Source organism: Pseudophryne corroboree, unplaced genomic scaffold (genome assembly GCF_028390025.1).
Source record: "Pseudophryne corroboree isolate aPseCor3 unplaced genomic scaffold, aPseCor3.hap2 scaffold_596, whole genome shotgun sequence".
Taxonomy (NCBI): Eukaryota; Metazoa; Chordata; class Amphibia; order Anura; family Myobatrachidae; genus Pseudophryne; species Pseudophryne corroboree.
Window position 1 is genome coordinate 329768 of NW_026970194.1, and position 22329 is coordinate 352096.

The window sequence follows — 22329 nt, forward strand, 5'->3', positions numbered from 1 at the left end:
AATTGTGCTTCCTAGCTGATTTTTTATAAAATCACTTAATCAAATCTAACTCTGATTACATCAGAGAAGGCCAGGTACCCTACACCATAAGAGGGGGTTTGCAATTTTGACTTGTAAACTTAAATATCACCAAAATCTGATCACAAGGTCAATTACGTCCCTGGGTGGGATTGAGCCACCAACCTTTTGACTAATAGCTGAACACACTAACCGATTGCGCCACAGAGACACTTTGCAAAAAGTCCATACTGACAAAGACTAATAAGCATTCATCTAGAACGTTTCCTAGAAAAACTTTAAAAAGTCAATAATCTGGAGAGTTTTTGTAAGATGTTTCTTCCAGCAACCAATGAAGAAACACATTGGTACTTTCGCATGATGAGTGAGTGCTTCAGGATCTCTTGCACTTACATGTGCAGCAGAGTACTGCAATGGAAGCATGCTGGGCCCATAACCCAGAGGTAGGCAGATTGAAACTATCCTTTGCTATATGCATTTTTTTTTGTTCATTAAAGTAATCCAAAACTGGGATTGATATTTTAGCTTTTATTTTTACTTAAAGTACAATAACTTTTACCATTTTAATTTGTTTTAATAGTATATTGACAGTATTGTTTTCTTTCAAAAATCCACTTAATTTTCTTTACCCTATTATTAAAATGGTAATTGACAAAAACAAACTACATTGTCACCAGAAGAGCAATACAAAATGTACAAGTGATATATTAAAATCATCTTTCCAGCTTGAATTTCAATGATGCATTGGGGCAACGATTTTGTGAGAAACATCTTCACCCTTAAATAAAGATTTTCTTAATTCCTTACCTGTGTGCTAATTAGATATCACCTTGTTTTCACATTAAACAGACTTCCACATGAGAAAGCAGCAAGGATGCAGTGGCGTTAATGTTTCCTGGTGTCAACCTGTATTATTTCAGTAGATATTGAAATGAGGATGCATCTTGCTGCCTTTCCAATGAAGCAAGTTTAATTTAGTAATAGGTGAAAAACCATCCCTACAAATATGTTAATCAGATACTTGGCTTTGTGGACACTTTTCAGAGAACAAATTAGTTAGCATAAAAATAAAGCCAGAAAATGAAGAGCTGTTTAATCACTCAATTGGATTTTTCTGCCAGCATATTTCTTTTTCTCTGCAACCCACTGCTAAATTGTGCTTCCTAGCTGTTTTTATAAAATCACTGAATCAAATCTAACTCTGATTACATCAGAGTAGGCCAGGTACCCTACACCATAAGAGGGGGTTTGAAATTTTGACTTGTCTACTTAAAGATCACCAAAATCTGATAACAAGGTCAATTAAGTCCCTGGGTGGGATTGAACCACCAACCTTTTGGTTAATAGCCTTACACACTAACTGATTGCGCCACAGCGACACTTTGCAAAAGTACATACTGACAAAGGCTAATAAGCATTCATCTAGAACGATTCCTAGAAACATTTTAAAAAGTCAATAATGTGGAGAGTTTTTGTAAGATGTTTCTTCCATCAACCAATGAAGAAACACATTGGTACTTTCCCATGACGAGTGAGTGCTTCAGGATCTCTTGCACTTACATGTGCAGCAGAGTACTGTAATGGAAGCATGCTGGGTCCATAACCCAGAGGTAGGCAGATTGAAACTATCCTCTGCTATATGCATTTTTTTTTGTTAATTAAATTAATCCAAAACTGGGATTGATATTTTTGCTCTTTTATTTTTACTTAAAGTACAATAACTTTTACCATTTTAATTTGTTTTAATAGTATATTGACAGTATTGTTTTCTTTCAAAAATCCAATTAATTTTCTTTACCCGATTATTAAAATGGTAATTGACAAAAACAAACTACATTGTCACCAGAAGAGCAATACAAAATGTACAAGTGATATATTAAAATCATCTTTCCAGCTTGAATTTCAATGATGCATTGGGGCAACGATTTTGTGAGAAACATCTTCACCCTTAAATAAAGATTTTCTTAATTCCTTACCTGTGTGCTAATTAGATATCACCTTGTTTTCACATTAAACAGACTTCCACATGAGAAAACAGCAAAGATGCAGTGGCGTTAATGTTTCCTGGTGTCAACCTGTATTATTTCCGTAGATATTGAAATGAGGATGCATCTTGCTGCCTTTCCAATGAAGCAAGTTTAATTTAGTAATAGGTGAAAAAACATCCCTACAAAGATGTTAATCAGATACTTGGCTTTGTGGACACTTTTCAGAGAACAAATTTGTTATCATAAAAATAAACCCAGAAAATGAAGAGCTGTTTAATCACTCAATTGGATTTTTCTGCCAGCATTTTTCTTTTTCTCTGCAACCCACTGCTAAATTGTGCTTCCTAGCTGTTTTTTTTATAAAATCACTGAATCAAATCTAACTCTGATTACATCAGAGAAGGCCAGGTACCCTACACCATAAGAGGGGGTTTGAAATTTTGACTTGTCTACATAAAGATCACCAAAATCTGATAACAAGGTCAATTACGTCCCTGGGTGGGATTGAACCACCAACCTTTTGGTTAATAGTCTTACACAGTAACTGATTGCGCCACAGCAACACTTTGCGAAAGTCCATACTGACAAAGGCTAATAAGCATTCATCTAGAACGATTCCTAGAAACATTTTAAAAAGTCAATAATGTGGAGAGTTTTTGTAAGATGTTTCTTCCATCAACCAATGAAGAAACACATTGGTACTTTCCCATGATGAGTGAGTGCTTCAGGATCTCTTGCACTTACATGTGCAGCAGAGTACTGTAATGGAAGCATGCTGGGTCCATAACCCCGAGGTAGGCAGATTGAAACTATCCTCTGCTATATGCATTTTTTTTGTTAATTAAAGTAATCCAAAACTGGGATTGATATTTTTGCTCTTTTATTTTTACTTAAAGTACAATAACTTTTACCATTTTAATTTGTTTTAATAGTATATTGACAGTATTGTTTTCTTTCAAAAATCCAATTAATTTTCTTTACCCGATTATTAAAATGGTAATTGACAAAAACAAACTACATTGTCACCAGAAGAGCAATACAAAATGTACAAGTGATATATTAAAATCATCTTTCCAGCTTGAATTTCAATGATGCATTGGGGCAACGATTTTGTGAGAAACATCTTCACCCTTAAATAAAGATTTTCTTAATTCCTTACCTGTGTGCTAATTAGATATCACCTTGTTTTCACATTAAACAGACTTCCACATGAGAAAGCAGCAAGGATGCAGTGGCGTTAATGTTTCCTGGTGTCAACCTGTATTATTTCAGTAGATATTGAAATGAGGATGCATCTTGCTGCCTTTCCAATGAAGCAAGTTTAATTTAGTAATAGGTGAAAAACCATCCCTACAAAGATGTTAATCAGATACTTGGCTTTGTGGACACTTTTCAGAGAACAAATTTGTTAGCATAAAAATAAAGCCAGAAAATGAAGAGCTATTTAATCACTCAATTGGATTTTTTTGCCAGCATATTTCTTTTTCTCTGCAACCCACTGCTAAATTGTGCTTCCTAGCTGTTTTTATAAAATCACTGAATCAAATCTAACTCTGATTACATCAGAGAAGGCCAGGTACCCTACACCATAACAGGGGTTTTCGAAATTTTGACTTGTCTACATAAAGATCACCAAAATCTGATAACAAGGTCAATTACATCCCTGGGAGGGATTGAACCACCAACCTTTTGGTTAATAGCCTTACACAGTAACTGATTGCGCCACAGCAACACTTTGCAAAAGTCCATACTGACAAAGGCTAATAAGCATTCATCTAGAACGATTCCTAGAAACATTTTAAAAAGTCAATAATGTGGAGAGTTTTTGTAAGATGTTTCTTCCATCAACCAATGAAGAAACACATTGGTACTTTCCCATGATGAGTGAGTGCTTCAGGATCTCTTGCACTTACATGTGCAGCAGAGGACTGTAATGGAAGCATGCTGGGTCCATAACCCAGAGGTAGGCAGATTGAAACTATCCTCTGCTATATGCATTTTTTTTTGTTAATTAAAGTAATCCATAACTGGTATTGATATTTTTGCTCTTTTATTTTTACTTAAAGTACAATAACTTTTACCATTTTAATTTGTTTTAATAGTATATTGACAGTATTGTTTTCTTTCAAAAATCCACTTAATTTTCTTTACCCGATTATTAAAATGGTAATTGACAAAAACAAACTACATTGTCACCAGAAGAGCAATACAAAATGTACAAGTGATATATTAAAATCATCTTTCCAGCTTGAATTTCAATGATGCATTGGGGCAACGATTTTGTGAGAAACATCTTCACCCTTAAATAAAGATTTTCTTAATTCCTTACCTGTGTGCTAATTAGATATCACCTTGTTTTCACATTAAACAGACTTCCACATGAGAAAGCAGCAAGGATGCAGTGGCGTTAATGTTTCCTGGTGTCAACCTGTATTATTTCAGTAGATATTGAAATGAGGATGCATCTTGCTGCCTTTCCAATGAAGCAAGTTTAATTTAGTAATAGGTGAAAAACCATCCCTACAAAGATGTTAATCCGATACTTGGCTTTGTGGACACTTTTTAGAGAACAAATTAGTTAGCATAAAAATAAAGCCAGAAAATGAAGAGCTGTTTAATCACTCAATTGGATTTTTCTGCCAGCATATTTCATTTTCTCTGCAAACCACTGCTAAATTGTGCTTCCTAGCTGTTTTTTGATAAAATCACTTAATCAAATCTAACTCTGATTACATCAGAGTAGGCCAGGTACCCTACACCATAAGAGGGGGTTTGAAATTTTGACTTGTCTACTTAAAGATCACCAAAATCTGATGACAAGGTCAATAACATCCCTGGGTGGGATTGAACCACCAACCCTTTGGTTAATAACCAAACACACTAACCGATTGCACCACAGAGACACTTTGCAAAAGTACATACTGACAAAGGCTAATAAGCATTCATCTAGAACGTTTCCTAGAAAACTTTAAAAAGTCAATAATCTGGAGAGTTTTTGTAAGATGTTTCTTCCATCAACCAATGAAGAAACGCATTGGTACTTTCCCATGATGAGTGAGTGCTTCAGGATCTCTTGCACTTACATGTGCAGCAGAGTACTGCAATGGAAGCATGCTGGGCCCCTTAACCCAGAGGTAGGCAGATTGAAACTATCCTCTGCTATATGCATTTTTTTTTTGTTAATTAAAGTAATCCAAAACTGGGATTGATATTTTTGCTCTTTTATTTTTACTTAAAGTACAATAACTTTTACCATTTTAATTTGTTTTAATAGTATATTGACAGTATTGTTTTCTTTCAAAAATCCACTTAATTTTCTTTACCCTATTATTAAAATGGTAATTGACAAAAACAAACTACATTGTCACCAGAAGAGCAATACAAAATGTACAAGTGATATATTAAAATCATCTTTCCAGCTTGAATTTCAATGATGCATTGGGGCAACGATTTTGTGAGAAACATCTTCACCCTTAAATAAAGATTTTCTTAATTCCTTACCTGTGTGCTAATTAGATATCACCTTGTTTTCACATTAAACAGACTTCCACATGAGAAAGCAGCAAGGATGCAGTGGCGTTAATGTTTCCTGGTGTCAACCTGTATTATTTCAGTAGATATTGAAATGAGGATGCATCTTGCTGCCTTTCCAATGAAGCAAGTTTAATTTAGTAATAGGTGAAAAACCATCCCTACAAAGATGTTAATCAGATACTTGGCTTTGTGGACACTTTTCAGAGAACAAATTTGTTAGCATAAAAATAAAGCCAGAAAATGAAGAGCTGTTTAATCACTCAATTGGATTTTTTTGCCAGCATATTTCTTTTTCTCTGCAAACCACTGCTAAATTGTGCTTCCTAGCTGTTTTTATAAAATCAATGAATCAAATCTAACTCTGATTACATCAGAGAAGGCCAGGTACCCTACACCATAACAGGGGTTTTTGAAATTTTGACTTGTCTACTTAAAGATCACCAAAATCTGATAACAAGGTCAATTACATCCCTGGGTGGGATTGAACCACCAACCTTTTGGTTAATAGCCGTACACACTAACTGATTGCGCCACAGCGACACTTTGCAAAAGTACTTACTGACAAAGGCTAATAAGCATTCATCTAGAACGTTTCCTAGAAAAACTTTAAGTAGTCAATAATCTGGAGAGTTTTTGTAAGATGTTTCTTCCATCAACCAATGAAGAAACACATTGGTACTTTCCCATGATGAGTGAGTACTTCAGGATCTCTTGCAATTACATGTGCAGCAGAGTACTGTAATGGAAGCATGCTGGGTCCATAGCCCAGAGGTAGGCAGATTGAAACTATCCTCTGCTATATGCGTTTTTTTTTGTTAATTAAAGTAATCCAAAACTGGGATTGATATTTTTGCTCTTTTATTTTTACTTAAAGTACAATAACTTTTACCATTTTCATTTGTTTTAATAGTATATTGACAGTATTGTTTTCTTTCAAAAATCCACTTAATTTTCTTTACCCGATTATTAAAATGGTAATTGACAAAAACAAACTACATTGTCACCAGAAGAGCAATACAAAATGTACAAGTGATATATTAAAATCATCTTTCCAGCTTGAATTTCAATGATGCATTGGGGCAACGATTTTGTGAGAAACATCTTCACCCTTAAATAAAGATTTTCTTAATTCCTTACCTGTGTGCTAATTAGATATCACCTTGTTTTCACATTAAACAGACTTCCACATGAGAAAGCAGCAAGGATGCAGTGGCGTTAATGTTTCCTGGTGTCAAACTGTATTATTTCAGTAGATATTCAAATGAGGATGCATCTTGCTGCCTTTCCAATGAAGCAAGTTTAATTTAGTAATAGGTGAAAAACCATCCCTACAAAGGTGTTAATCAGAAACTTGGCTTTGTGGACACTTTTCAGAGAACAAATTTGTTAGCATAAAAATAAAGCCAGAAAATGAAGAGCTGTTTAATCACTCAATTGGATTTTTTTGCCAGCATATTTCTTTTTCTCTGCAACCCACTGCTAAATTGTGCTTCCTAGCTGTTTTTATAAAATCACTGAATCAAATTTAACTCTGATTACATCAGAGAAGGCCAGGTACCCTACACCATAAGAGGGGGTTTGAAATTTTGACTTGTCTACATAAAGATCACCAAAATCTGATAACAAGGTCAATTACGTCCCTGGGTGGGATTGAACCACCAACCTTTTGGTTAATAGCCTTACACAGTAACTGATTGCGCCACAGCAACACTTTGCAAAAGTCCATACTGACAAAGGCTAATAAGCATTCATCTAGAATGATTCCTAGAAACATTTTAAAAAGTCAATAATGTGGAGAGTTTTTGTAAGATGTTTCTTCCATCAACCAATGAAGAAACACATTGGTACTTTCCCATGATGAGTGAGTGCTTCAGGATCTCTTGCACTTACATGTGCAGCAGAGTACTGTAATGGAAGCATGCTGGGTCCATAACCCAGAGGTAGGCAGATTGAAACTATCCTCTGCTATATGCATTTTTTTTTGTTAATTAAAGTAATCCAAAACTGGGATTGATATTTTTGCTCTTTTATTTTTACTTAAAGTACAATAACTTTTACCATTTTAATTTGTTTTAATAGTATATTGACAGTATTGTTTTCTTTCAAAAATCCAATTAATTTTCTTTACCCGATTATTAAAATGGTAATTGACAAAAACAAACTACATTGTCACCAGAAGAGCAATACAAAATGTACAAATGATATATTAAAATCATCTTTCCAGCTTGAATTTCAATGATGCATTGGGGCAACGATTTTGTGAGAAACATATTACCCTTAAATAAAGATTTTCTTAATTCCTTACCTGTGTGCTAATTAGATATCACCTTGTTTTCACATTAAACAGACTTCCACATGAGAAAGCAGCAAGGATGCAGTGGCGTTAATGTTTCCTGGTGTCAACCTGTATTATTTCAGTAGATATTGAAATGAGGATGCATCTTGCTGCCTTTCCAATGAAGCAAGTTTAATTTAGTAATAGGTGAAAAACCATCCCTACAAAGATGTTAATCCGATACTTGGCTTTGTGGACACTTTTCAGAGAACAAATTTGTTAGCATAAAAATAAAGCCAGAAAATGAAGAGCTGTTTAATCACTCAATTGGATTTTTTTGCCAGCATATTTCTTTTTCTCTGCAACCCACTGCTAAATTGTGCTTCCTAGCTGTTTTTATAAAATCACTGAATCAAATCTAACTCTGATTACATCAGAGAAGGCCAGGTACCCTACACCATAAGAGGGGGTTTGAAATTTTGACTTGTCTACATAAAGATCACCAAAATCTGATAACAAGGTCAATTACGTCCCTGGGTGGGATTGAACCACCAACCTTTTGGTTATTAGCCTTACACAGTAACTGATTGCGCCACAGCAACACTTTGCAAAAGTCCATACTGACAAAGGCTAATAAGCATTCATCTAGAACGATTCCTAGAAACATTTTAAAAAGTCAATAATGTGGAGAGTTTTTGTAAGATGTTTCTTCCATCAACCAATGAAGAAACACATTGGTACTTTCCCATGATGAGTGAGTGCTTCAGGATCTCTTGCACTTACATGTGCAGCAGAGTACTGTAATGGAAGCATGCTGGGTCCATAACCCAGAGGTAGGCAGATTGAAACTATCCTCTGCTATATGCATTTTTTTTTGTTAATTAAAGTAATCCAAAACTGGGATTGATATTTTTGCTCTTTTATTTTTACTTAAAGTACAATAACTTTTACCATTTTAATTTGTTTTAATAGTATATTGACAGTATTGTTTTCTTTCAAAAATCCAATTAATTTTCTTTACCCGATTATTAAAATGGTAATTGACAAAAACAAACTACATTGTCACCAGAAGAGCAATACAAAATGTACAAATGATATATTAAAATCATCTTTCCAGCTTGAATTTCAATGATGCATTGGGGCAACGATTTTGTGAGAAACATCTTCACCCTTAAATAAAGATTTTCTTAATTCCTTACCTGTGTGCTAATTAGATATCACCTTGTTTTCACATTAAACAGACTTCCACATGAGAAAGCAGCAAGGATGCAGTGGCGTTAATGTTTCCTGGTGTCAACCTGTATTATTTCAGTAGATATTGAAATGAGGATGCACCTTGCTGCCTTTCCAATGAAGCAAGTTTAATTTAGTAATAGGTGAAAAACCATCCCTACAAAGATGTTAATCAGATACTTGGCTTTGTGGACACTTTTCAGAGAACAAATTTGTTAGCATAAAAATAAAGCCAGAAAATGAAGAGCTATTTAATCACTCAATGGATTTTTTTGCCAGCATATTTCTTTTTCTCTGCAACCCACTGCTAAATTGTGCTTCCTAGCTGTTTTTATAAAATCACTGAATCAAATCTAACTCTGATTACATCAGAGAAGGCCAGGTACCCTACACCATAACAGGGGTTTTCGAAATTTTGACTTGTCTACATAAAGATCACCAAAATCTGATAACAAGGTCAATTACGTCCCTGGGTGGGATTGAACCACCAACCTTTTGGTTAATAGCCTTACGCAGTAACTGATTGCACCACAGCAACACTTTGCAAAAGTCCATACTGACAAAGGCTAATAAGCATTCATCTAGAACGATTCCTAGAAACATTTTAAAAAGTCAATAATGTGGAGAGTTTTTGTAAGATGTTTCTTCCATCAACCAATGAAGAAACACATTGGTACTTTCCCATGATGAGTGAGTGCTTCAGGATCTCTTGCACTTACATGTGCAGCAGAGTACTGTAATGGAAGCATGCTGGGTCCATAACCCAGAGGTAGGCAGATTGAAACTATCCTCTGCTATATGCATTTTTTTTTTGTTAATTAAAGTAATCCAAAACTGGGATTGATATTTTTGCTCTTTTATTTTTACTTAAAGTACAATAACTTTTACCATTTTAATTTGTTTTAATAGTATATTGACAGTATTGTTTTCTTTCAAAAATCCACTTAATTTTCTTTACCCGATTATTAAAATGGTAATTGACAAAAACAAACTACATTATCACCAGAAGAGCAATATAAAATGTTCAAGTAATATATTAAAATCATCTTTCCAGCTTGGATTTCAATGATGCATTGGGGCAACGATTTTGTGAGAAACATCTTCACCCTTAAATAAAGATTTTCTTAATTCCTTACCTGTGTGCTAATTAGAGATCACCTTGTTTTCACATTAAACAGACTTCCACATGAGAAAACAGCAAAGATGCAGTGGCGTTAATGTTTCATGGTGTCAACCTGTATTATTTCCGTAGATATTGAAATGAGGATACATCTTGCTGCCTTTCCAATGAAGCAAGTTTAATTTAGTAATAGGTGAAAAACCATCCCTACAAAGATGTTAATCAGATACTTGGCTTTGTGGACACTTTTCAGAGAACAAATTTGTTATCATAAAAATAAAGCCAGAAAATGAAGAGCTGTTTAATCACTCAATTGGATTTTTCTGCCAGCATTTTTCTTTTTCTCTGCAACCCACTGCTAAATTGTGCTTCCTAGCTGTTTTTTTTTATAAAATCACTTAATTAAATCTAACTCTGATTACATCAGAGAAGGCCAGGTACCCTACACCATAAGAGGGGGTTTGCAATTTTGACTTGTCTACTTAAATATCACCAAAATCTGATCACAAGGTCAATCACGTCCCTGGGTGGGATTGAACCACCAACCTTTTGATTAATAGCTGAACACACTAACCGATTGCGCCACAGAGACACTTTGCAAAAAGTAAATACTGACAAAGACTAATAAGCATTCATCTAGAACGTTTCCTAGAAAAACTTTAAAAAGTCAATAATCTGGAGAGTTTTTGTAAGATGTTTCTTCCAGCAACCAATGAAGAAACACATTGGTACTTTCGCATGATGAGTGAGTGCTTCAGGATCTCTTGCACTTACATGTGCAGCAGAGTACTGTAATGGAAGCATGCTGGGTCCATAACCCAGAGGTAGGCAGATTGAAACTATCCTTTGCTATATGCATTTTTTTTTGTTCATTAAAGTAATCCAAAACTGGGATTGATATTTTAGCTTTTATTTTTACTTAAAGTACAATAACTTTTACCATTTTAATTTGTTTTAATAGTATATTGACAGTATTGTTTTCTTTCAAAAATCCACTTAATTTTCTTTACCCGATTATTAAAATGGTAATTGACAAAAACAAACTACATTGTCACCAGAAGAGCAATACAAAATGTACAAGTGATGTATTAAAATCATCTTTCCAGCTTGAATTTCAATGATGCATTGGGGCAACGATTTTGTGAGAAACATCTTCACCCTTAAATAAAGATTTTCTTAATTCCTTACCTGTGTGCTAATTAGATATCACCTTGTTTTCACATTAAACAGACTTCCACATGAGAAAGCAGCAAGGATGCAGTGGCGTTAATGTTTCCTGGTGTCAACCTGTATTATTTCAGTAGATATTGAAATGAGGATGCATCTTGCTGCCTTTCCAATGAAGCAAGTTTAATTTAGTAATAGGTGAAAAACCATTCCTACAAAGATGTTAATCAGATATTTGGCTTTGTGGACACTTTTCAGAGTACAAATTTGTTAGCATAAAAGTAAAGCCAGAAAATGAAGAGCTGTTTAATCACTCAATTGGATTTTTTTGCCAGCATATTTCTTTTTCTCTGCAAACCACTGCTAAATTGTGCTTCCTAGCTGTTTTTATAAAATCACTGAATCAAATCTAACTCTGATTACATCAGAGAAGGCCAGGTACCCTACACCATAACAGGGGTTTTTGAAATTTTGACTTGTCTACTTAAAGATCACCAAAATCTGATAACAAGGTCAATTACGTCCCTGGGTGGGATTGAACCACCAACCTTTTGGTTAATAGCCGTACACACTAACTGATTGCGCCACAGCGACACTTTGCAAAAGTACATACTGACAAAGGCTGATAAGCATTCATCTAGAACGTTTCCAAGAAAAACTTTAAATAGTCAATAATCTGGAGAGTTTTTGTAAGATGTTTCTTCCATCAACCAATGAAGAAACACATTGGTACTTTCCCATGATGAGTGAGTGCTTCAGGATCTCTTGCAATTACATGTGCAGCAGAGTACTGTAATGGAAGCATGCTGGGTCCATAGCCCAGAGGTAGGCAGATTGAAACTATCCTCTGCTATATGCATTTTTTTTTTGTTAATTAAAGTAATCCAAAACTGGGATTGGTATTTTTGCTCTTTTATTTTTACTTAAAGTACAATAACTTTTACCATTTTAATTTGTTTTAATAGTATATTGACAGTATTGTTTTCTTTCAAAAATCCACTTAATTTTCTTTACCCGATTATTAAAATGGTAATTGACAAAAATAAACTGATGAGGATACTACTGCAGTCTTTGTTTCGTCTGTACCCGCTGAAAGAGCAGCAAAAGGTGGAGATCTTGATGGGACAGTTGAAAGGGCTTGCACTTAGAGAGGTTACTTCCTGGCCTACTGAAGAGAAGAAGACTGTGGACCAGATCCTGAACAGGCTTGCTACCACATTTGACACAAGGACAGTGTCAGAACTTAAAATGCACTTCTTTGCTCGAAAGCAACAACCAGGAGAGTCACTACGGGGCTATGCCCTCAGCTTGCAGGAAGCACTCAGAGATGTTCAGCAAGCAGACCCTGAGCAAGTGCATGACAAAGAGAAAATGTTATTGGACCAGTTCACTGAAGGTGCAAGGGGCGAATTTGTAAAACTCAGCTGCGACTATTGAGATTGCAGAAGCCTGGAAGCACATTCCTGGATTGTAAAGAGGCTGCGATTAAAGTTCTAGGCTCCAGTCTTACTTCAGGGGCTGTTCCACAAGAGTCTATTCCAGAGATGCCACGGTATCAAGAGAATTCTGATGCCCAGGAGTCAAGTTTTAAAGGAGCTACTTACCCACCTACAGTAAAAGGAGTGACAGTGCCATGTTCAAAGACATGCATATTTGACTCTTCTAGTGAGTTACGAAGTCTGCTGGCTGAACTGACACGTGGTGTGACAGAGATGCGCAGAGACCTGCAGATTCTGAAGAGACAGCAGGCACTGCTCCATGAAGAAATGGAATGGTGCCAGGAGAGGAGACCACTGAACAGTTCCCAATGGGACCTACATAGAAACAGGGAGACACCTTTTTCCAACCACTTTGCCTCCCAAAGGCGACCCATTTTTCAAAGCTGTGAAGGAAGCGGACAAATTAAGAGAGAATTTGAGCAGCCAGATCATTTAAACTCCAAATTCATGTGGTTAACCCGTTATGTTAGCCAAAGCCCGGTGGTTCAAGTTTGCATCAATGGAGTCTCAATGCCCGCTCTCTTAGACACTGGATCACAAGTGACCACAATACAAGCAACACAGTTTGAGCAGCATTGGACTGAGGAACAGATGTTTCCGTCAACTTCCACATTGATAAACCCGATTGCAAGCAATGGGCACTGCATCCCTTGCAAAGGATACTCGGAAGCTGAAATTCAAATCGGACGAACAGTGCTACCACAGCAAGGCTTCATCATCACCACTGCCCAAGATGATGGATTGCCTCCAGTGATAGTGGGCATGAATGTGTTGCGGAACTGCTGTGAGGAGCTCGTAGCAGCACTCCAAGGAGAGTTTCAAACTGACAAGCTCCAGGAGAAACAAGGCCTTCAACCTGGGATAGCCAAACAAAAGGGAAGAATGATAACAGAATTATCTGTAAGAGAGGAACATGAAAAAAATAAGGCTAGCCAAATAATGATAGAAATGCCCATCTCCAGTGTCCAGATTATCCGAAAGAATGCTTCAATGTTAGGCATGAATAATATAGCATCCAGTTCTAGAAACTGTGAGCAACCTATTCAAGGAACCAGTTTTGACCACCTGCAAGATAAAAGTCAGATGATAAGACACCTCAAAGCCTTACTGAAGATTGGGAAATACCTGACCAAGCGACAAAGGCAAGAATCCTCGCCAGAACTCCTGAAGTTGTTGAGACAGCGAGAAAGGCTGTTTGAAGAGAAAGGACAGTTGGTTCGATGTAGTGTGGATCCTAATACTCATTATAGGATCAGTCAACTTGTAATTCCAAGACAAAGTGCTTGTTATGTGCTTGAAGAATATCACGACAAGTCAGGTCACCCTGGGTGCAAAAGGATGGAAACAAGCATCTGGAAAAAGTTCTTTTGGGTTGAAATGAGGGAAGACATCAAGAGATGGTGCCGAAACTGTCCAACCTGTTCTGTAAGAAGAACCTTGCTGCCTCTTTCTCTCCAGAATCCATTGTCCCAAACCAGCTGTGATACTGAATCCCAAGATGGAATGGAAGAGGCTCATAAAATGTATTTACAGCAGACTAAGGTGGTTTGTCACCGACAAGGAGGCAAGAAGACTAGGGCTTGCAAAACAGAAAACCACCATAGTCAGCTGCAGTTTTGTACAGCATGTCCCAAAGACAGTTTAGAAAGAGTTCAATACTCATCCATGGCAGGGGGGTTGAGGTTTCCTAGACAAACTTTTCAAGACCATATACTGTCCAGATTTCAACCGATTGCTCCAGGAGCATGTGTTAATGTACTATAGCACAAAAGGAATTATACCTATCAGATACTGATGTTAAAAATGTTGATAAATGTTAATGTTTCAGACATAATCTGTGTTCACTAATGAATGTGACTGGATATAGTGAGAAGTTTATATAGGGATAAAACCAAAATGCGTGAGGACACGCATGTTTTGGGGGGGGGGCACGTGTGATATCCCATAACAACAAGGACATTTTTGACAACAGTGTAGTTGCCTGTGCCATTTTAAATAAAGTTTATTTAAAAGAAAATTGAACAGCAGTTTGAGAAGTCAGTTGGAGCCATGGTGAGGAAAGAGCTGGCGACGCCATTACGCAGAGATGAGCAGCTGAGAGAGGGGAGACAAATAAGCTGAAAATTGCATGAGAGAGTAAGCAGTAGTGCAAAATACAGCAGTGGAAGTGCAGCAATTAACAAGTAAGAACGCCATGACACTCTCAGCCAAGAGAGTGCACAGCAAGTGTCAGAGACAGGAGAGTATAAAGCCTTTATACCAATGCTGACTGGCCTACATCTGAGGGGAAACTGCCTCAGAAACATCTATTGACTGGGTGAGATAAATCCATATTTATACTGAAACCTACTCCACTGCAAAGGACATTATCCTATATTTACTATACCTATGCAGCGATTTACATGGGAAGCAGCTCCAGTTTGTTTTAAACAATCATCTTTACTACACAGAGCTACAATATTTTGTTCACAGCTAAAGGAGACAATAGCTGCATATAACTATGTAACAACATAACCGGGCCCCAACGTGCACATAGAGACTCCCTGCAGTGACACCAATGTTATCTGGGACTTAAATATTGTCTGCATAAGTTGATTTCTATTACTAAGCAACATAGTATTAATCTCAGATTTAGTTATATTACCATTTGTGTAATGACTTAAAGTGTATATGGTGTCTGTGTTTAAGTTGCTTGAATCAAATCTTTCCCTTCCCTACTGTAATCAGTTCCTTTTCTGAGTTATGTGGTAAACCATTTATTCTTTCATACAAAGCCCTGCCTGCCTTTCTTTGTGTCTGGGGAAACCTTGCCTCTCTGCCATAGAGAAGAGCTGCTGCTGAAGGAGGAATAGTCCATCAAGGTATCCCTGACCTGTTCCACATAGTTTACACACTTGTTATACCGGGGTGTTACATTGTGTGTGACTGACCTTAGGAAGAAACCGGAGCCTCCGCTGCAGTGACCCAGCAACCAGGGCACGGGAGTATACAGTGCCGCTGGGAGTGATGAAGCTGCAGTAAAGATGTCTATTAGACCTAGCCTGCTGCAGCCCTTGTAGATTCTCATAAAAAAAGTTCTTCTTTTCTTGTCAAAATTAATAGCTAAGAATAGGCTGCTTGAGGCAGGCCCCTGTTAAGTGGCCTGCTACTGAAGGCAACAACTACAAACTGAGCTCCCTGTTCATGGAAGCGGGGTTATAGAGGAGAATGCGCTGAGCATCTTGGGAACAGTCAAAAGCTTTGAGCCGGTTGGTGCCTCAGATCAAGATCCTACTCTACACCCCAATGTGAATCCTTGTGGAGTCCAGTGTACCCCACAGAAGAAATTAATGTGTCACACCCATTGGCAGCAACCTTAGAATAGCTGCTGACGGGCACAATTGAGAAAGGAAGGGGGGGGGGACATTTGAATCCAGCACATAGATGCAATTCAAATATGTAATTTGAACCTTCCTATTTTAAAATATAATGGATGAACCTCACCCTGTGAGAACAATCTTCATGATATAGAGATCTCATATGCAAAATAAGTATGAGTTGGGATAGGGCTGGGGAGGGTGGCTGCTCGGGCAGCCCCTCCCCCGTCAAGTTAAGGAGATTCAACTGAGGAAGCACAAGGGAACTCTCGTCTGGGGACAACAACTGCAGGGAGACCACATCTTTTCAGATGAACATGGGAGGGCGGAAGGCTGCCTAATACTGAAGCACCATCAAATATCAAACCATATGCAATAACTAGTACAAGCATTCCTGGGGGAAGGTCTGCAGGAGACGAATTTGCATACGGTGATGTCATCCAAGCAGTGGGCCAAAGTTGGCTGGAACCCTCATCTGCATATGAAAAGAGAAAAGGGTTATGCAGGGCATGGCGGCCTTTTGCGGCGCTTGGATGACCCCTAGTTCGCATTAAACACCTCCACCCTCCTTCGGTGTGGGGCTCATGTTGACTATGCCCCAGCCCCTGAAGCATTCAAGCTGATTTCTTGCAGCAGCTGGGCACTGTAACAGCTCCAGAGCTGCTCTGTAAGGCAAATAAAAGGGTGTGGGCCCTGCAGCACTACCTGTAGTTCGCATTGTGCATTGGAAGGCACAAAGTAATCAGACGGGAGAAGTCAGGATAGTGCGCAAGGGCATAGAAGGGAGCGGCTCAAGAAAAGAGAAGTGGAAACAGACAGCAAACTAGGCTGGAGAGAGACCTGAGACAAAGAGATCTGAATTATACGAGAGCCGACCAGGGGAAACACAAATTATGCAGTCAAGTTTCCCACATTTGGGGAAATCGCAGGGGCAGCACAGCCAGAGTGCAATGGGTGAGCCTTGCCCTGGGAGAAGCACCTTCAAGATCATAGTATCTCACCTGGCAGGTAAGTAGGAGTTGGGCTAGAGCTGGGGAGGGTCGCTGCTCGGGCACCCCCCTGTCAAGTGAAGGAGATCCAACTGAGGCAGCACAATGGAACTCTCGAAAGAAGAACAAGGCTAGAGGAAGATCTGAGACAAAGAAATCTGACTTTTACCAGAGCTGACCAGCGGAAAACACAAACACAGTCCCCCACTACCACAAATAATGCAGGCGAGTTTCCCACATTTGGGGAAATCACAGGGGTCAGCATACCCAGAATGCAATGAATGAACCTCACCCTGGGTGAACAATCTTCATGACCATGGTGTCTCCTATGCAAAATAAGTATGATTTGGGATAGGGCTGGGGAGGGCCGCTGCTCAGGCACATCTCTGTCAAGTAAAGTTAATTCAACTGAGGCAGCACAAGGGAACTCTCATCTGGGGACAACAACTGCAGGGAGAACACATATTTTCAGATGAACATGGGAGGGCAGAAGGCTGCCTAATACTGAAGCACCCCCAAACAACAAACCAAATGCAACAACTAGTGCAAGCATTCCTGGGGGAAGGCCTGCAGCAGATGGATTTGCATATGGTGATGTTATCCAAGCAGTGGGTCAAAGTTGGCTTCAACCCTCATCTGCATATGAAAAGAGAAAAGGGGCGTGCAGGGCATGGCGGCCTTTTGCGCTGCTTGGATGACCCCTAGATCGCATTAAACACCCCCACCCTCCTTTGGTGTGGGGCTCATGTTGGCCATGCCCCATCCCATGAAGCATTCAAGCTGATTTCTTGCAGCAGCTGGGCACTGTAACAGCTCCAGAGCTGCTCTGTAAGGCAAGTAAAAGGGTGTGGGCCCTGCAGCACTACCTGTAGTTTGCATTGTGCATTGGAAGGCACAAAGTAAGCAGACGGGAGGAGAAGTCAGGATAGTGCACAAGGGTATAGAAGGGAGGGGCTCAAGAAAAGAGAAGTGGAAACAGACAGCAAACTAGGCTGGAGAGAGACCTGAGACAAAGAGATCTGAATTATACGAGAGCCGACCAGGGGAAACACAAATTATGCAGTCAAGTTTCCCACATTTGGGGAAATTGAAGGGGCAGCACACCCAGAGTGCAATGGGTGAGCCTTGCCCTGGGAGAAGCACCTTCATGATCATAGTATCTCACCTGGCAGGTAAGTAGGAGTTGGGCTAGAGCTGGGGAGGGTCGCTGCTCGGACACCCCCCTGTCAAGTGAAGGAGATCCAACTGAGGCAGCACAAAGGAACTCTCGAAAGAAGAACAAGGCTAGAGGAAGATCTGAGACAAAGAAATCTGACTTTTACCAGAGCTGACCAGAGGAAAGCACAAACACAGTCCACCACTACCACAAATAATGCAGTCGAGTTTCCCACATTTGGGGAAATCACAGGGGTCAGCATACCCAGAGTGCAATGAATGAACCGCACCCTGGGAGAACAATCTTCATAACAATGGTATCTCCTATGCAAAATAAGTATGATTTGGGATATGGCTGGGGAGGGCCGCTGCTCAGGCACATCTCTGTCAAGTAAAGGAGATTCAACTGAGGCAGCACAAGGGAACTCTCATCTGGGGACAACAACTGCAGGGAGAACACATATTTTCAGATGAACATGGGAGGGCAGAAGGCTGCCTAATACTGAAGCACCCCCAAACAACAAACCAAATGCAACAACTAGTGCAAGCATTCCTGGGGGAAGGCCTGCAGCAGATAGATTTGCATATGGTGATGTCATCCAAGCAGTGGGTCAAAGTTGGCTTCAACCCTCGTCTGCATATGAAAAGAGAAAAGGGGCGTGCAGGGCATGGTGGCCTTTTGCGGCACTTGGCTGACCCCTATTTTGCATTAAACACCTCCACCCTCCTTCGGTGTGGGGCTCATGTTGGCTATGCCCCAGCCCCTGAAGCATTCAAGCTGATTTCTTGCAGCAGCTGGGCACTGTAACAGCTCCAGAGCTGCTCTGTAAGGCAAGTAAAAGGTTGTGGGCCCTGCAGCACTACCTGTAGTTCGCATTGTGCGTTGGAAGGCACAAAGTAAGCAGAAAGGAGGAGAAGTCAGGATAGTGCGCAAGGGCATAGAAGGGAGCTGCTGAAGAAAAGAGAAGTGGAAACAGACAGCAAACTAGGCTGGAGAGAGACCTGAGACAAAGAGATCTGAATTATACGAGACCTGACCAGGGGAAACACAAATTATGCAGTCAAGTTTCCCACATTTGGGGAAATCGCAGGAGCAGCACACCCAGAGTGCAATGGGTGAGCCTTGCCCTGGGAGAAGCACCTTCATGATCATAGTATCTCACCTGGCAGGTAAGTAGGAGTTGGGCTAGAGCTGGGGAGGGTCGCTGCTCGGGCACCCCCCTGTCAAGTGAAGGAGATCCAACTGAGGCAGCACAAAGGAACTCTCGAAAGAAGAACAAGGCTAGAGGAAGATCTGAGACAAAGAAATCTGACTTTTACCAGAGCTGACCAGAGGAAAGCACAAACACAGTCCACCACTACCACAAATAATGCAGTCGAGTTTCCCACATTTGGGGAAATCACAGGGGTCAGCATACCCAGAGTGCAATGAATGAACCGCACCCTGGGAGAACAATCTTCATAACAATGGTATCTCCTATGCAAAATAAGTATGATTTGGGATATGGCTGGGGAGGGCCGCTGCTCAGCACATCTCTGTCAAGTAAAGGAGATTCAACTGAGGCAGCACAAGGGAACTCTCATCTGGGGACAACAACTGCAGGGAGAACACATATTTTCAGATGAACATGGGAGGGCAGAAGGCTGCCTAATACTGAAGCACCCCCAAACAACAAACCAAATGCAACAACTAGTGCAAGCATTCCTGGGGGAAGGCCTGCAGCAGATAGATTTGCATATGGTGATGTCATCCAAGCAGTGGGTCAAAGTTGGCTTCAACCCTCGTCTGCATATGAAAAGAGAAAAGGGGCGTGCAGGGCATGGTGGCCTTTTGCGGCACTTGGCTGACCCCTAGTTTGCATTAAACACCTCCACCCTCCTTCGGTGTAGGGCTCATGTTGGCTATGCCCCAGCCCCTGAAGCATTCAAGCTGATTTCTTGCAGCAGCTGGGCACTGTAACAGCTCCAGAGCTGCTCTGTAAGGCAAGTAAAAGGGTGTGGGCCCTGCAGCACTACCTGTAGTTCGCATTGTGCGTTGGAAGGCACAAAGTAAGCAGAAAGGAGGAGAAGTCAGGATAGTGCGCAAGTGCATAGAAGGGAGCGGCTCAAGAAAAGAGAAGTGGAAACAGACAGCAAACTAGGCTGGAGAGAGACCTGAGACAAAGAGATCTGAATTATACGAGACCTGACCAGGGGAAACACAAATTATGCAGTCAAGTTTCCCACATTTGGGGAAATCGCAGGGGCAGCACACCCAGAGTGCAATGGGTGAGCCTTGCCCTGGGAGAAGCACCTTCATGATCATAGTATCTCACCTGGCAGGTAAGTAGGAGTTGGGCTAGAGCTGGGGAGGGTCGCTGCTCGGGCACCCCCCTGTCAAGTGAAGGAGATCCAACTGAGGCAGCACAAGGAAACTCTCGAAAGAAGAACAAGGCTAGAGGAAGATCTGAAACAAAGAAATCTGACTTTTACCAGAGATCAGAGGAAAACACAAACACAGTCCCCCACTACCAACAAATAAAGCAGTCGCGTTTCCCACATTTGGGGAAATCACAGGGGTCAGCATACCCAGAATGCAATGAATGAACCTCACCCTGGGAGAGTAATCTTCATGACCATGGTATCTCCTATGCAAAATAAGTATGATTTGGGATAGGGCTGGGGAGGGCCGCTGCTCATGCACATCTCTGTCAAGTAAAGGAGATTCAACTGAGGCAGCACAAGGGAACTCTCATCTGGGGACAACAACTGCAGGGAGAACACATATTTTCAGATGAACATGGGAGGGCAGAAGGCTGCCTAATACTGAAGCACCCCCAAACAACAAACCAAATGCAACAACTAGTGCAAGCATTCCTGGGGGAAGTTCTGCAGAAGACGGATTTGCATACGGTGATGTCATCCAAGCAGTGGGTCAAAGTTGGCTTCAACCCTCATCTGCATATGAAAAGAGAAAAGGGGCGTGCAGGGCATGGCGGCCTTTTGCGGTGCTTGGATGACCCCTAGTTCGCATTAAACACCCCACCCTCCTTTGGTGTGGGGCTCATGTTGGCCATGCCCCATCCCCTGAAGCATTCAAGCTGATTTATTGCAGCAGCTGGGCACTGTAACAGCTCCAGAGCTGCTCTGAACGGCAAGTAAAAGGGTGTGGGCCCTGCAGCACTACCTGTAGTTTGCATTGTGCATTGGAAGGCACAAAGTAAGCAGACGGGAGAAGTCAGGATAGTGCGCAAGGGCATAGAAGGGAGCGGCTCAAGAAAAGAGAAATTGAAACAGACAGCAAACTAGGCTGGAGAGAGACCTGAGACAAAGAGATCTGAATTATACGAGAGCCGACCAGGGGAAACACAAATTATGCAGTCAAGTTTCCCACATTTGGGGAAATCGCAGGAGCAGCACACCCAGAGTGCAATGGGTGAGCCTTGCCCTGGGAGAAGCACCTACATGATCATAGTATCTCACCTGCCAGGTAAGTAGAAGTTGGGCTAGAGCTGGGGAGGGTCGCTGCTCGGGTACCCCCCTGTCAAGTGAAGGAGATCCAACTGAGGCAGCACAAGGAAACTCTCGAAAGAAGAACAAGGCTAGAGGAAGATCTGAGACAAATAAATCTGACTTTTACCAGAGCTGACCAGAGGAAAGCACAAACACAGTCCCCCACTACCACAAATAATGCAGTCGAGTTTCCCACATTTTGGAAATCACAGGGGTCAGCATACCCAGAATGCAATGAATGAACCTCACCCTGGGAGAACAATCTTCATGACCATGGTATCTCCTATGCAAAATAAGTATGATTTGGGATAGGGCTGGGGAGGGCCGCTGCTCAGGCACATCTCTGTCAAGTAAAGGAGATTCAACTGAGGCAGCACAAGGGAACTCTCATCTGGGGACAACAACTGCAGGGAGAACACATATTTTCAGATGAACATGGGAGGGCAGAAGGCTGCCTAATACTGAAGCACCCCCAAACAACAAACCAAATGCAACAACTAGTG

At 40.3% G+C, this 22329-nt stretch overlaps 10 non-coding genes across 10 annotated transcripts; all 10 read right to left on the bottom strand.

Moving 5' to 3' along the window:
• Positions 1–17043: 17043 nt before the first annotated feature.
• LOC135035246 (U1 spliceosomal RNA) lies at positions 17044–17206 on the bottom strand. The gene has a single exon (XR_010230315.1). It is a non-coding gene; the product is annotated as a U1 spliceosomal RNA (small nuclear RNA).
• A 152-nt stretch (positions 17207–17358) lies between these two features.
• Positions 17359–17522, bottom strand: LOC135035321 (U1 spliceosomal RNA). The gene has a single exon (XR_010230382.1). It is a non-coding gene; the product is annotated as a U1 spliceosomal RNA (small nuclear RNA).
• A 674-nt stretch (positions 17523–18196) lies between these two features.
• On the bottom strand, positions 18197–18359 carry LOC135035209 (U1 spliceosomal RNA). The gene has a single exon (XR_010230281.1). It is a non-coding gene; the product is annotated as a U1 spliceosomal RNA (small nuclear RNA).
• Positions 18360–18511: 152 nt separating this feature from the next.
• LOC135035307 (U1 spliceosomal RNA) lies at positions 18512–18675 on the bottom strand. Its single transcript, XR_010230368.1, has one exon. It is a non-coding gene; the product is annotated as a U1 spliceosomal RNA (small nuclear RNA).
• A 674-nt stretch (positions 18676–19349) lies between these two features.
• On the bottom strand, positions 19350–19512 carry LOC135035224 (U1 spliceosomal RNA). Its single transcript, XR_010230295.1, has one exon. It is a non-coding gene; the product is annotated as a U1 spliceosomal RNA (small nuclear RNA).
• A 152-nt stretch (positions 19513–19664) lies between these two features.
• Positions 19665–19828, bottom strand: LOC135035308 (U1 spliceosomal RNA). Its single transcript, XR_010230369.1, has one exon. It is a non-coding gene; the product is annotated as a U1 spliceosomal RNA (small nuclear RNA).
• A 673-nt stretch (positions 19829–20501) lies between these two features.
• On the bottom strand, positions 20502–20664 carry LOC135035222 (U1 spliceosomal RNA). The gene has a single exon (XR_010230293.1). It is a non-coding gene; the product is annotated as a U1 spliceosomal RNA (small nuclear RNA).
• A 149-nt stretch (positions 20665–20813) lies between these two features.
• LOC135035227 (U1 spliceosomal RNA) lies at positions 20814–20978 on the bottom strand. The gene has a single exon (XR_010230298.1). It is a non-coding gene; the product is annotated as a U1 spliceosomal RNA (small nuclear RNA).
• Positions 20979–21648: 670 nt separating this feature from the next.
• Positions 21649–21811, bottom strand: LOC135035324 (U1 spliceosomal RNA). Its single transcript, XR_010230385.1, has one exon. It is a non-coding gene; the product is annotated as a U1 spliceosomal RNA (small nuclear RNA).
• Positions 21812–21963: 152 nt separating this feature from the next.
• LOC135035302 (U1 spliceosomal RNA) lies at positions 21964–22126 on the bottom strand. Its single transcript, XR_010230363.1, has one exon. It is a non-coding gene; the product is annotated as a U1 spliceosomal RNA (small nuclear RNA).
• Positions 22127–22329: the final 203 nt, after the last annotated feature.